The sequence below is a fragment of the Sardina pilchardus genome, chromosome 20, assembly GCF_963854185.1.
Source record: "Sardina pilchardus chromosome 20, fSarPil1.1, whole genome shotgun sequence".
Classification (NCBI taxonomy): domain Eukaryota; kingdom Metazoa; phylum Chordata; class Actinopteri; order Clupeiformes; family Clupeidae; genus Sardina; species Sardina pilchardus.
The window spans coordinates 24,576,784-24,590,728 of record NC_085013.1 but is presented as its reverse complement, the minus strand read 5'-3'; the positions used below and the strand labels follow the sequence as shown (position 1 = coordinate 24,590,728).

The 13,945-nt window shown below is 45.4% G+C and overlaps 1 protein-coding gene across 1 annotated transcript in view; it reads right to left on the bottom strand.

Moving 5' to 3' along the window:
* The window catches only part of snap25b (synaptosome associated protein 25b), a 34,308-nt gene extending 20,576 nt beyond the window's left edge, over positions 1 to 13,732 (bottom strand). Inside the window, exon 1 of the mRNA XM_062523675.1 lies at positions 13,588 to 13,732. The gene's annotated coding sequence lies outside the window, so the exon portion shown is untranslated. The remainder of the gene's footprint in view (positions 1 to 13,587) is intronic.
* Between the last annotated feature and the right edge of the window lie 213 nt (positions 13,733 to 13,945).

The following is a 13,945-nucleotide window of genomic DNA, read 5'->3' as shown; positions in this document are numbered from 1 at the left end:
CTGCCCTCTGAGGACACCAGCTTTATCTGCCGCGCTGGCCAAGCTAATCCACTGAGGGTTGAGACACGACGCCGACGCAGGGAGAACCACCCAGACATGCAAGGGCCAAGCAGTCCAAAGGCCAACGCCCAACTGGTCACGACATTCACGTCTTTGACGGATTTGACGCCCAAGAGATAGAAAAAAAGTCTGAACTTTGGCGTCATTTGGGTTGGCTCCATTAAAAGTAGTGGAGTTCTAAAATTTAGCGTCAGTGGGGTTGGCTCCATTAAAAGTAATGGGAGTTCTAAACTTTGGCGTCGGTGGGCTTGGCTCCATTAAAAGTGATGGAGTTCTAAATGTTGCCGTCACTTGACGCTTGTCAGACGCCGCCAGTGGGCGTCGGCCTTAACCCTTAATCCCGTTCCCACACCACCAATTCCCCTATTAGGCTGCTGGCGTTTACTTTACTGTCATTTCAGATGCTAACATCTGCTCACCTGTGGACAAAGCTGCCCTCCTGATTTCTGACATTAAAGAATATATTACGCTCGTCAATGAAGCCGTGTTTTCTAACTTAGGAAAAGAATGAACTGCCTACTCTTTTGCTGAATCTCATCGTGCTGTTTCCACACACACCATATGCAAATGGGTCGACCGTCTGTCAGATTCCCTTACAAGGCAGCCTGCAGCTGTAACAAATGCATTCAATTTTGCCACCCTTTAGCATAATACGGGCCTCCGAAATGGAAGCACTTCAGTGTTGGAAAGCAAAAAAAAGCAAAAAAAAAGCAAAAAAAAAAAAAACACCACCAATCATTTGAGCACTTGTGTTTTATGCAAATGTTGTGAATAATAAGTCTGGCCTGGGTACACAGAGAAAGCTCATGGATAATCACTGCTGTTACGCAAGGCAAGACACCAGGCATTAGTGTCTACCAGAAAATGCTCATTTTAGACTTCAGACTTGGTGCTATTTAGAATTAATTTAGGGGGTCAACGGACAAACATCCTGCCCCTGTCCACACCAGCTAAAATATTTCTTCATATTTTAAGTGGGGAACCAAAAGAAAAAAAATAACACCATAATGAAAAGCAACTGAGATTGACTACCATCAATTATCTATGTGTGAACGCATATTGTGATGCATTGCAATGATAAAAAAGTTGTCAACCTAACCTATACACAGGCATGTGACCTCTATACAGTATTCGAAAGAGTTTTCATAAAGGACATAATTTAGAAATAGATTACATTTGCTGTATGTTGAGGCAGGGTGAGAGGGAAACTGTTCCCAACACTGGAATAAAATAAAATATGAATAAAAATCAAATATGCAAGCCAGAGCTAGGGGAATTGATGACTATTCTGAAATATTAACGCTTAATTTTCAGCGGCCTGCTAAATTTAGACCTCCCCTTCCCCTAGGCTAATTGTTCAGTCTGCAATCAGTGTAAACGAAATTCAATGTAAAAAACAATTAAGGCCGTTTACATGTTACCAGAGGTTCCCTCCAGATATCTGACCACCCGCTGCACGTCTACTTAGTGGAATGCACATAGCCTAGAACAAGGCTTTCCCTTTAATATGGGCATCCATTTTGTCAACATTACTTAGGCTGCTGGCTGGTCTATATTTGGGTTAATTTACATTTAAATGTCCCCTTGGAAAGCATTTAGTGACAAACCAAATTGCGCTACAAGAAGACAGATAATGGCATGATGACCTTCATGTACTGATAGAGGTCATCTGGGAGGTGAATGTCGGTTCATGTTTCCGTCTGATTAAATCCCTTCTGAATCTACAACAGGTCCAGCACAGTAGCGAAGGTCGAGAAGAGGCAGTGAAATCACCCCACTCCATTTCACCCTCCTGACTCATCCTGCAAAGGCCTCTGGGAAGGGTTACTCCCCCGGGGGCATTTAAAACAGCGCACTGCTGCCTCACACGGAGGATTATCTAGAAATCCCGCATTTCCTCTTTTTAACGGAGGGGAAAAAAATGCATTATCTGCCCAATGTGGGGAAAAAAATAAAACAACTAAAAAAAATAAATAAAAAAGAATAAGTGCATCTGGAAGGGTGGAACGCAACAAATCCAAGGAGTTCAACAGAGGCTGTCAAATAAACACACATACACACACACACACACACACACACATCTGACAGAACAGGGGGACAGTGGGATATTATCTTCTGGAAAAAAAAATACCTTTAATTACTAGACCCCCTCTCTCTCTCTCTCTCTCTCCTCTCTCCCTCTCCTCTCACTCCCCCTCTCTCTCTCTCTCTCTCTCTCTCTCTGTTGAGCATGGCATCTGGTCCTTCCGCTCCCCTCCCCTCCCAGGGAGACAATGCTGCTCTACTCATCCAATTTGATGGAGGCTGTCCGCCCGTCCGCACTTCATCATGGCGGGCCACAGGAGCGCCGTGCCAGAGATTAAACCTACAACCCAAAGAGGATTTATTCCCCACTGTTTTTACTGTCTACCCACCCACACCTCTCTCTCTCTTTCTCCCTCTCTCTCTCTCTCTTTCTCTCCTTCACCCCTCTTTCTTTCTCCCTTCCCTTTCTCTCTTCTTTCTCTTTCTCCCTTCTCTGTCTCTTCTTTCTCTCTCTGATTCTTTCTCTCTTTCCTCTATTTATCCACTCTATCATCTCTCTCTCCATCCTCTCTCCCCCCCTCTCTCTCTCCATCCTCTCTCTTCTTTCCACAACCTCTCCTCTCTTCATTTGACAAATACCTTAGTCTGACTCCATCCACGGATCTCATTACAAAGAGCCATTGGAGGTGGGTGCTCCTACACTGGAGGTGGATGCCATAGCTCATCCGTCGCCACTGGGTAAAATATTACCCACTGGGTAAAATATTACCCTCCGATGGTCCACACCAACACGCTGATTTACTACCCGAGTTGTTTTACTGCTGCCGTGGAAACAGGTTCAAAGCCAATATCACCCACAACTCCCCACAGTGAACGCAGGCACAGTGAAGATTATGATTCCACACTGAGCAAAGTGTGGCACTGAGCAACACATACACATCTTATTCATTTTATGCTCGGACGACAGCTTGGATATTTCAGTTGAAAACGCTAGCACCAAAAAAGCGCATAATATATATTATTATTATTATGTTACTATACGATGAATAACAAACATGATAAATCTAGGCCAAGATTCTAGGCCATGACTCAGAAACAGTCTACTGTGTGAGCCTTGAATTTTACATGCATTTGTGCTGAAACATGTACCGTGAGATGCTGCTACTGCACAGTGCATTTAACATGAGCAGAGCATTGAAATGGCTTTGCATGGCTTTCCTGGGGTGTCTACGGTCTGTTGCACTGTTGACGTTAATGCAACATACGTGCGCCGAGCCTCAACCAGGGCACTCGCTCATTGTGGCCTGGGGGGGGGGGGGGGGGGGGGATGCGGGGGGGGGGGGGGGGGGGGGTCGGTGGTGGGTGCAGTAAGTGTGTTGGACACAATGGGGATGCATGCGTCCACTGGTGGGGGGGGGGTGCGATGGGCCAGCTCTCTGCCCGAGGCCGGACCCTTTAAGTCAGTGTGTGTTCTGGGACCTCAGCATGTTCCTCTGAGCCCTACCCGCGATATGGACATGGCCGACCTTCGAACAGGTCACTCTTTTAGCTTTCACTCGCCACGTGGCCAGTACAGTCTCTCTCTCTCTCTCTCTCTCTTTCTCTCTCTCTGTCTTTGTACATCTCCTTCTTTCTCGCTCCCTTTTTCCCTCTCTCTCTCTCTGCTTCTCTTATTTCTCCCCCTCCTCTCTGTCTGCACAGTAAATTTCCCGGAGTTCATTCGCCACACACACACACACACACACACATACACACACATCCTCCCCCATCCCCACGCACACACAAACACACACACTCCCCCACCCCCACACATAAACACACACACACATTCCCCCACCCCCACACATAAACACACACACACAGACACACACACAGAGACACACACACACACACATACACACACACACACACACACACACACACACACACACACACACACACACACACACACACACACACACACACACACACACACACACACACACACACACACACACACACACACACTGCCACTCACCACCTGGCCTCTTCCTGTGTTGGCAGGCCCAGCCAGATTACAGCAACATCAACAGCAGCAGGACAAGTGTGACAAGCAGTCAGTCGTCTTCACTCCACTCTACCTCTCCGCTGGGACGTGACTGTCACTGTCACACACACACACACACACATTCACACACTCTTCTTACGCATGTGCACGTATACGCACACAAGCCTTCCTGACAGATGACTCCTTACCAGCTACACTTCCAACATCTCACGTTTATCAAATTAGGTGACAGAGACCAAAAAGACACTTTCTTTGACAGTAAACACGTACAGTATAATGAGACGAGGGTCGACACAACGAGCATTCACTGATTCTTTCCCAGACGGCGCTACTTTTGTAGTTCCGCAGGGACGCAAAAAAAGTGGTGCTCGCGTTCAATACCTACAGAAGACGCATGGCGTCCCAAGCCCAACCAAACCACACACATACCACAATCCACTAGTCACCAAGGCCCCCCGGTGTGACTACTAGCACCGACTCCTTTGATCAGCAAATCAGCACCCTTACATAAAGGGCTCTGTAGAACAGCAGGAGTCAGACTAAACAACACTTAATCAGTGGCGTGAGGCTGGCCCTGTCAGCCAGGCTGGTCTCGTCTCGTCCATGATGTGAGCGGGGAAATCAGGCCGTGATGTAATGTTGGAGAGCAGGACGGGTGATGGGTGAGGAGAAGAGAGGAAAGGAGAGGAGAGGAGAGAAGAGAAGAGGAGAGGAGAAGAGAGGAGAGGGGAGGAGAGGAGAGGAGAGGAGAGGAAAAGAGGAGAGGAGAGGAGAGGAAAAGAGGAGAGGAGAGGAGAGGAGAAGAGAGGAGAGGAGAGAAGGGGATGAGAGGAGAGGGGAGGAGAGGAGAAGAGAGGAGAGGAGAGAAGGGGAGACGAGGAGAGGAGAGAAGGGGAGAGGAGAGGAGAGGAGAGGAGAGGAGGAGAGGAGAGGGGAAGAGAGGAGAGGAGAGGAGAGGAGAGGAGTGAGGGGGGGTGGAGAGGAGGAGAGAGGAGAGGAGTGAGGGGGGGTGGAGAGGAGAGGAAAAGAGAGGAGTGGAGAGGAGAGGAGAAGAGAGGAGAGGAGATGGTCTGCTGTATGTGCTGTACATGCTGTATGTGCTGTGCTGAGTGATGTGTACTGTAAGATGTGACACGTGTTGTCCTGTACCTTGCTGTACCGTGCTGTGTTGTGTTGTGTTGTGTTGTGTTGTACTGTGCTGTGCTGTGCTGTACCGTGCTGTGTTGTGCTGTACCATGCTGTGTTGTGCTGTGTTGTATTGTGTTGTGCTGTGCTGTGCTGTGCTGTGCTGTGCTATACCGCGCTGTGTTGTATTGCGTTGTGCTGTGCTGTGCTGTGCTGTACCGCGCTGTGTTGTATTGTGTTGTGCTGTGCTGTACTCTGCTGTACCGTGCTGTGTGATGTGTGACATGCTGTGCTGTGCTGTGCTGTGCTGGATGGTCCAAAGGTGAGCGAGTGGTGGGCGTGCAGATGACAGGTCCTGCTGCCTAAGGAGCTCCAGTGCCACGCTGCCACACCGCCACACTGATGCGCCCTGACAGGGTCACATGTGCAGGTGAGACGCCCGGCATGAGGGACTCCAGCACAGCTCAAGGAGACTGTGACAGAGACAGAGATCCACACTCCCACCTCCTCACAAAACACACTCTATGAGAGCTACTGTAGAGGTGAAAGATGTTCCATCAAATTAAATTAAAACTAATTACATCTAACCAATTAATTCATTACATTTAATGGAATTCTAGGCGATCATTTAGGGCGCTCGCGGCAGACTGTCATTTATAATCCTTTGACTTAAGGTTGTCATTTGTCAGTTTTGCCCTGTGCTGAATGTCACACCAGACCCAAGAGTGACATTTACTGTAGAATGTTCAGTCTATATTTCCATTCCAAGACGTCCCACCAAATTCTAGAGTGGTAGAATGGCATATGGCAATGTTACACTCTAGTAGGTAATTTAGACAAACTTCAATCTGCAGAAAATCGCTGAGACTGATCCTGAGCAGGAAGCTTTAGTCCAAGCAAGGTGGCCTTTTATTTAGGCTACGGTAAATCATCAGCTGTCAGTGATGAAATACTTCTATTAGGGAAATATGACACAGCAATCAATCAAAGAAAGCTATTTACTTTGGACACACCACACTATACTGAAAAAGTAGGCCATGGGGTGAGACAATCTGAACTCAATCTCCATTTGGGTACATCACAAAACACAGTTAATACGGCCATGATTAAATTGAGGGCCAACAATATCATTCTGCACCAATCTTGATGAGATACTGTTGTACTTTGTTCACTGCTGTGTACTGGTTGTGCTGTTGGCTACGTCACTTTCACCATTTGGGGAGATGTTTAGCCTTTAGTTCTCAGTTTGAGCAAAAGGACTCTGCTCTTTGCTTTGCTTGCAGATATTAGCTTACTGACTGGGTGGGTGGCAATGTTCCCTGCACAAGGGTGAATATGCCACTTGTGTTTTGAAAGAAAATACATTTCCAATAGAGAAACAGATGCAATCCCCTCCTACCCCTACACTCTCCAAAAAAAAAAAAAAAAAACAAGCAGCAAGATGATTAAAGCGACTTCTTTTTTCCAGACGAAGTCAAGTGCATTTTGAGAGTTCACATCACACACCCCCAGCACCACCTTGCTCCTGCGTCTGGAGAGATCCATTATTCACCAGCAAGGGTGAGGTCACCATTATGGATGCACCACTCTATCTGTGTCAGAGAGTGCTCCGTGCCAGCACAGATGTGCCGTGTGTGTATGAGGGCCGTGCCCTGCTCTGAAGGAGGAGAGGATGTGTGTGTGTGTGTGTGTATGTGTGTGTGTGTGTGTGTGTGTGTGTGTGGGGGGGGGGGGGGGGGGGGGTCTGAGGTGCACAAGGATGCCACATGGAGTGCCTTTCATTGCCCCCCTAGGAGACAATAAAGAGGGTCTAAACTGGAGCACCCCCCCCCCCTCCCCACCCACCCAAATTGCCCCAAAAAACCCTGTAGCTCTTGTGTCCTCCTCAATATGTCATCATCGTACTGCATTACCGGAGGAGACAAATCTGCAGATTCCTTTCGAAAGATCCACTCGATGCTGCTTTTCCTGCAGAAAACACCAGAATGTTAAGTGACTCTGGCATCTTCCTCAAAAGAATACATACTCTTGTGTGGGCGCCTACAGCAGCACAACCATGCTATCTGAAGCCGTAACAGTATGTGACGTGGTCTATTTTCCTCAGAAGAATACACAACCATGTAGACTAGCTGTCTCTCTACACTCGATACCACGGCCTATTTGCATGAGAACAAATGTAAGCATTCGTTTGGGACCAGAACAACGTTGCATGACCTTACTATTATGCTGATCGCCATCATCTTTTGAGAAGACACGCCATAATATCGATCACCAAACTCTCCTCCTATTGCCTCTATTGACAGTAGTTTGCGCGGCAAGGCTCAAAATAGCAATTTACTTTGAAGTGATAGCAATTTACTTTGAACAAGCTTGCCCCCAAGGCTATCGCTACATGCTATTTCATGGTAAATGCATTCCAGTCTTACTCAAAACTACTCCGATTACTGTAACATAGTTTTGGTTCCCAACAAAACTTTGCATTCGTTATCATCCAAAAATAGACCCTAGGTTGTTGTTTTTAGATCCTAGAGTTGTCCTTTAATTGGAAACTAAGGTGAACATGTTTACAAAAAAACCTCCTCTTCCTATAATTGACTCTGCAGCGTGTCCGGGGCATCTAGTCCGGGGCAGTTGTGCTTTCTGTATTTAAATATATGGATTTCATGCTTGAAGGTTGGGCCGGACCATCTGGCCACAGACGGCCACAAAGCCTGAGGTTATTTCTCCGACCAAGCCGCCCACAGGCTTAGCTCCATTAGAGTCCTGATCCCTGGATCAGCGGAGACTCCCCTTCAGCACAGCACACACAGCACAGCACAGCACAGCACAGCACAGCACAGCGCGCTCCACTGAGGCCTGACCCTCGCACGAGTGTCCACATCCTGTCCTAGGGGGTATGCGTGTGTGTGTGTGTGTGTGTGTGTGTGTGTGTGTGTGTGTGTATATACTGTATGTGTATGTTTGTGTGTAGTGTAATCGTGTGTGTGTGTGTGTGTGTTTGTGTGTGCATGTGTTTATTTGTAGCATGTGTGTGTGTGTGTGTGTGTGTGTGTGTTTGTGTGTAGTGTAATCGTGTATGCATGTGTATGCATGCATGGGTGTATGTGTGTGTGTGTGTGTGTATGAATGCATGTGTGTATATGTGTGTGTGTGTGTGTGTGTGTGTGCATGTGTTTATTTGTAGCATGTGTGTCTGTGTGTGTGTGTGTGTGTGTGTGTGTGTGTGTGTGTGTGTGTGTGTGTGTGTAGTGTTTGTAGGCTATGTGTGTGTGTATGCAGTGGGCAGAGTCGCCATATGCCTGTGCAAACATCCACTCTCTACTTTTGCTCTTGCCACGGGCCGTGAGCGAGGGGTGGCAGTGACCCATGGTCACCTGGGTAGGTTACGTAGGGTTCACCTCTGCTACCCCGTGGCAATCTCACTCTCCTGAATAATTCATGTCTGCATATAATTTATGATTCTATATCGGGAGGGGTCAAGCCATCCATAAGCAATGCACATCTCATTTACTCAGGGGTAAAAAAAACTATCTTAAATGTTTCATTTCACTTCATTTCATTATTGCATGATTGCAGAACCTAAGCAAACCTCCCCTACTAAGAAGAAATATCATATTTCTTTGTTGATTTTATATATCACCTGAAGTTATCCTTCATTTAGCTCATTTACTAAATGCAATTCATGCGTTTATCAATATTACAAAGCATGTGTGTGTCTATCATCAAAGCGAGTTGTCCAATACGTTAAAGCTGTTAATTATACAAAGTAACCAGGGAGTTACTTTATGGGTATTTATAACCTAATAAAATATATCAAGAGAGAGAGAGAGAGCGAGCGTCACTACAGTGAGCTGTACCTTGCGACTGTTGTATGTAGGTCAACATCAGCTGCCATTTTCTGACTCTGATTTGTTCCTGTGTTTGATTTCATAACCCACAAGCAACGCCCACAGTCTGTCTAGCTTCTAAATATTTGAAGCTCTCTAGCGAAAACAAAAGTGCACACACTCCTGGAGTCTCAGCAAGCATGAAATAGGCCACGACAGGTTGCTATAGGGAGGCAGGGAGGCACAGAAAGTCACAAGAGCAAGCCCAGAAGGCAAAGGAGAGACACTCGTGTGCAGTATGTGTGTGTGTGTGTGTGTGTGTGTGTGTGTGCTCACTCGTGTTGTCATCCTCCAGTAATGTCATTGTATGGACTCCGCTCTGGAACGTAAATAGATTTGGCCCACTCCTCCTCATTGACTTGAGTGACATTGTAAAAGATCCAGCCCAGCCGCCATGGCTGATGGCACATGCTTTTTGAGTCGACTGTCTTGCGTGCAATTATTCCATAAAACAGGCATTTAAACGCGCGCATTTAAACCAAAGTGACTTTGTCGTCTGGGATCAATGCATCTCAGTGTCAAGAGGCACTTCTCCCTGGAAACAAAATCATACCATATTCATTTCAAAAAGAAATGCATCCTTCTGAAAGATTCATCGGAGGGATATTATTTCTATATTTGAATATATTTATATCTATTTTTCATTAGCAAAATGCACATCTCTCTCTAGTCCAGCCTACGTAATTCCTTGTTATATTATTCAGCGTGATACGGGGTGGTGATTATTCACTGTCGTATAAAGAAAAAAGAAAAAACGATTTACATGAACATCCATAAACATAATTCAACTTCCACTGCCTAACAAGCTGAACACTGACTGCAAGAAAATATACACCAACTAATCTGTAAGGGCAGCAAAAATACATGTCAAAATATGGATCATCCATTCAAGTTGATGACTCAGAATACTCATCACATCAAGCGTTTTGACAGATATTTGACTTCTTTAAAAAAAAAAAAGAAAAAAGAAAAAGATCCATCCAGAGTGCAGTGCACTGAGCCCATTGTAAACGATACGCCCGTTGTGTTTGTCCGTCGCATGTAAACTCTCACCATCCAATCAGTGCATCACTCCTCTTACATCATATCTGGAGATTCATACAGTACAGCACATGTGAGACACGCATTTAAAAATAGCTTCTCAGTGAGTCTTCACTGAGTTTTTTTGACTGATGATACATACATACTGTATATATATTTATATCTATATACGTATATATATGTTCATACGTTCATATATATTTACAGATTATATAAGAGGGCAAATTTGTGTCAATGCACCAGTTGGATGGCATGGCTGCGTTCAGGAGATTCAAAGCAATCATCTCTACCAGAGGGGATTAGGCTGTTAAAACCAACGTGTCCCATTCAGGAGGGGATAAAGCCCACTCTACTAATCTGCTGGAGTAGGCCTCGCCTTGCCTGGACAAGGCAGTCCATTACCAGCCTGGCCTGTGCCCACTTGCGTAACTTACGCGCACGCGCGCACACAAACATGCACACGCACGCACACATACACACACACACAAACACATGCACACACATACATACACACACACACACACACACACACACACACACACACACGCACGCACGCGCACACACACACACACACACACAGACACACACACTCACACACAGACACACACACACACACACACACACACACACAATGACGCACATGCACACACACACTCACACACAGACACACACACACACACACCCACACACACACACACACACACGCACACACACACACGTATGACTACGTTCAGTGAGGTTGCAGGGGAAAAGGTGGTTAGAGCCCCTGCCTCGTTGGTTCTCTTCCTCAGATAAGACAGCAGCTAAACGAGCCTGAGGTGTTCAGGGAGAGAGGAAGCCTGAGCATGGCCAATTGATACTGTTACAGTAAACCGTGGAGGAGAGGAGAGGCCAACATTAGCATGTGGTGTGTAGATTAGCAAACATACACAAAGACACATCAACACAACACGCGTGTATTGTGTACACATTCACATGCACTAATTCTCTCTCTCTCTCTCTCTCTCTCTCTCTATATATATATATATATATATGTCCTCTTTCTATCTCTCTCTCCCTCCCCCTTCTCTATCTATCAGTCCATATATGTTAGATGTTGCCATTTATGCACGTGGTATAAAATCTTGGACAGTATATATTCTCAACCCATAAAAATACGATTCCCACACAATCACTAGATAGAGATTCGAGTTCTTAGACAGTCACTGATATCTTGATAACATGCTTGACATCAGCAAAAATGGCTCAGTGTTTCATAAAAGGAGGAAGAGGAGAGGAGGAGAATACAGAAAAAGAAGGCAAAAAAGGAGGTAAAAAAGCTCCTTCCACATACAGCACATATCAAACTACAGGAAGGATGCGCTTCCCTGCGAGTCGTCATTATAAATTCCATTTGCGTCGCTTGACATCCAGTGAAATCTGAACACGCTGACCTTCGCTGTCTTGAAATCGCCATGACAATAACCCCACCCCGAGGCACACGCTGTACTGTATGCCAGGCCTCAATTTCCTCCCCAGTTTGTCTTCCACATACTGTGATGGTCCCAGCCGCCCCATTACGAAGATTATGTATATATTTATATTAAATATAAAATACTTATATATTTTATTAAAAACAAAAAGCTAAATTAATCAAGGAATGAATTTAAGAGTCTGTATGGGGAAAGGGTGGTGAAACTGAGTGGGCGTGCTGTAGTTGAGCTGGGACACTAGTGATGGAATCCATTAACTGAGAGCATAATGTAACCCTCTGATGAGGAGGGTGTGGCCAGTTTTGCCTGAACCAGAGCCAGAGGCGTCTCGCTGTGCCTGTACCTCACCTACTGTGTCCTCAGCCACGCAGACGGGACAAAATGGAGCTGTTTCTATTTGCACCACCAAAAACAAACAGACAAACAAACAAACAAACACACTATATCAATAACACCCTTCTCCATGCTGAAGGAGAAATGTCAGGTAGGTCATTTGACCTGATTAAGTAAGATGAGGCGTTATTCGGTGAGCATTACACTGAAAGTTCCACACAGGAGCCCCGGGAGATTGTTCGAGAGACGCCGGGGAATAAAACCTGCATAATCCGCATTAAAGAGTGCAAAAACAAAATGAGAGCCAACAGGCGGTGTGCGCAAACAAGACGCAAAAAAACGTCAAAAATATACAGTCCTACTTTACAGACTTCAATCTAGTGTTGTCTCTCTTGGTACTGTGTAGTGTGTATATTCAAAAGCGTAATGGGTTCCCCTTTGGCACGGAGTAGGCCTAGTTGTTAAAGAGAATGTCTTGGAAGGCTTCCAAACATTATAGCTGCAGCTATTACACTCGTATAAGCGTTTACAGCGCAGTAACTCTGTAATACACGACAAAAACTTAACATCTGATATATACACCTCGACAGATCCATCAGAATTGGCCGTTGGCCACAGGGGCGACTCACAGTTTCAGAATAAAAAAGCAAACCAATTTCATTAAGCTAAATGTTACAGCTCACTAAATGTTATTGGCTTGTGTCGACGTTGTCCCGGAGAAGGGCAACAAAGCGTGGACAGTGTTGGACAGTTGAAGTGTTTATTTTTTTCCAAAAGATAATATGTGGTAGGCTATAGGCTTAAGTTTAACAGAAAGTGTAGGGGAAGAATAAGATGATAGACAATGTGCGTATCTGTTGGTAAACAACATATTCCCATGATGAATGCATTAATGCGATCTCGCTGTAGCTTGTTTAGCTCCTTAGTCCCTTCGCATAAGAATAGCCTATGCTTGTTTTATAATTCATAACCAATGAACAAACTCCCCTTGACAATAACGCAAGACGCAATTTCAAACAAAAGCTACAATCTTGACCTTGTATCACTGAAATAAACAGGCATGCATTAAATTCCATGTTTCTCTGGTTAACAAAAGAGCTTTATCAAACATATATATATATTTTTTTAAAAAAAGCATAAGAACTGTGACGATCCTCGACTAGACCGGTTCAATAAAAAGTAGAGTTGCTTCAGTGGTTATTGAGTGTCTTCTCAGAATAGGACCAACGCACGGGAGCGCTGTCCAAGGTACTCAAAATCAATGCAAACGCCCACACCCGGCGAGGATTTTCATTGCAACAGGCATTGAAAGGTATCGGCGTCTCCGCTAATGGTCGACAATAGAAGCTTTTCTCTCCTTGCCTATTTGGTTAAACAACTTGCAAAATAAAGAGAATGCCTGATTTCAACGATGTAGATCTCCCAATTCAGGTCCTCACAAGTTCAACTTCGACGTTCACTTTTTGGTTAAACGATGCCTCAAAGTGAATTCGAGCCGGGCATAGGCTAATCAACAGAACAAATTGAACAAAAGTTTAACTAAAACCAATACCGACTCTATAGATTTTAAGTAGATCAACAATCCATTAAAACAAACCTTAGTTCCAGTTGTCCACCTTCCGATGGAATTCTGTAGACTCCCTTTCTTGCCGCTCCGTAAAGTTGCTCCAGTAGGACCACACGGTTAGCTCTGAATGGGTTGCCTTTCCAATGACACTCTACATGGCATGTGAAAAGGTTCGCCTTCAACAAAGATGGCCACCGAACGTGACGTCACGGCTCCTTAATGGAGGGCGTGGCAAAATGGTCCTCATGCAATCTGCGTGCAGGCAGTGAATGTTGATTAATGTAATACGCAGTGACAAACTAGGACCAGTTTTGATCAATGATCCGTCTTGGACATGGAGTCATGGATTTTGGATTCGGTTGCCTGGAGTCAGCAAAGGTCAAAACCT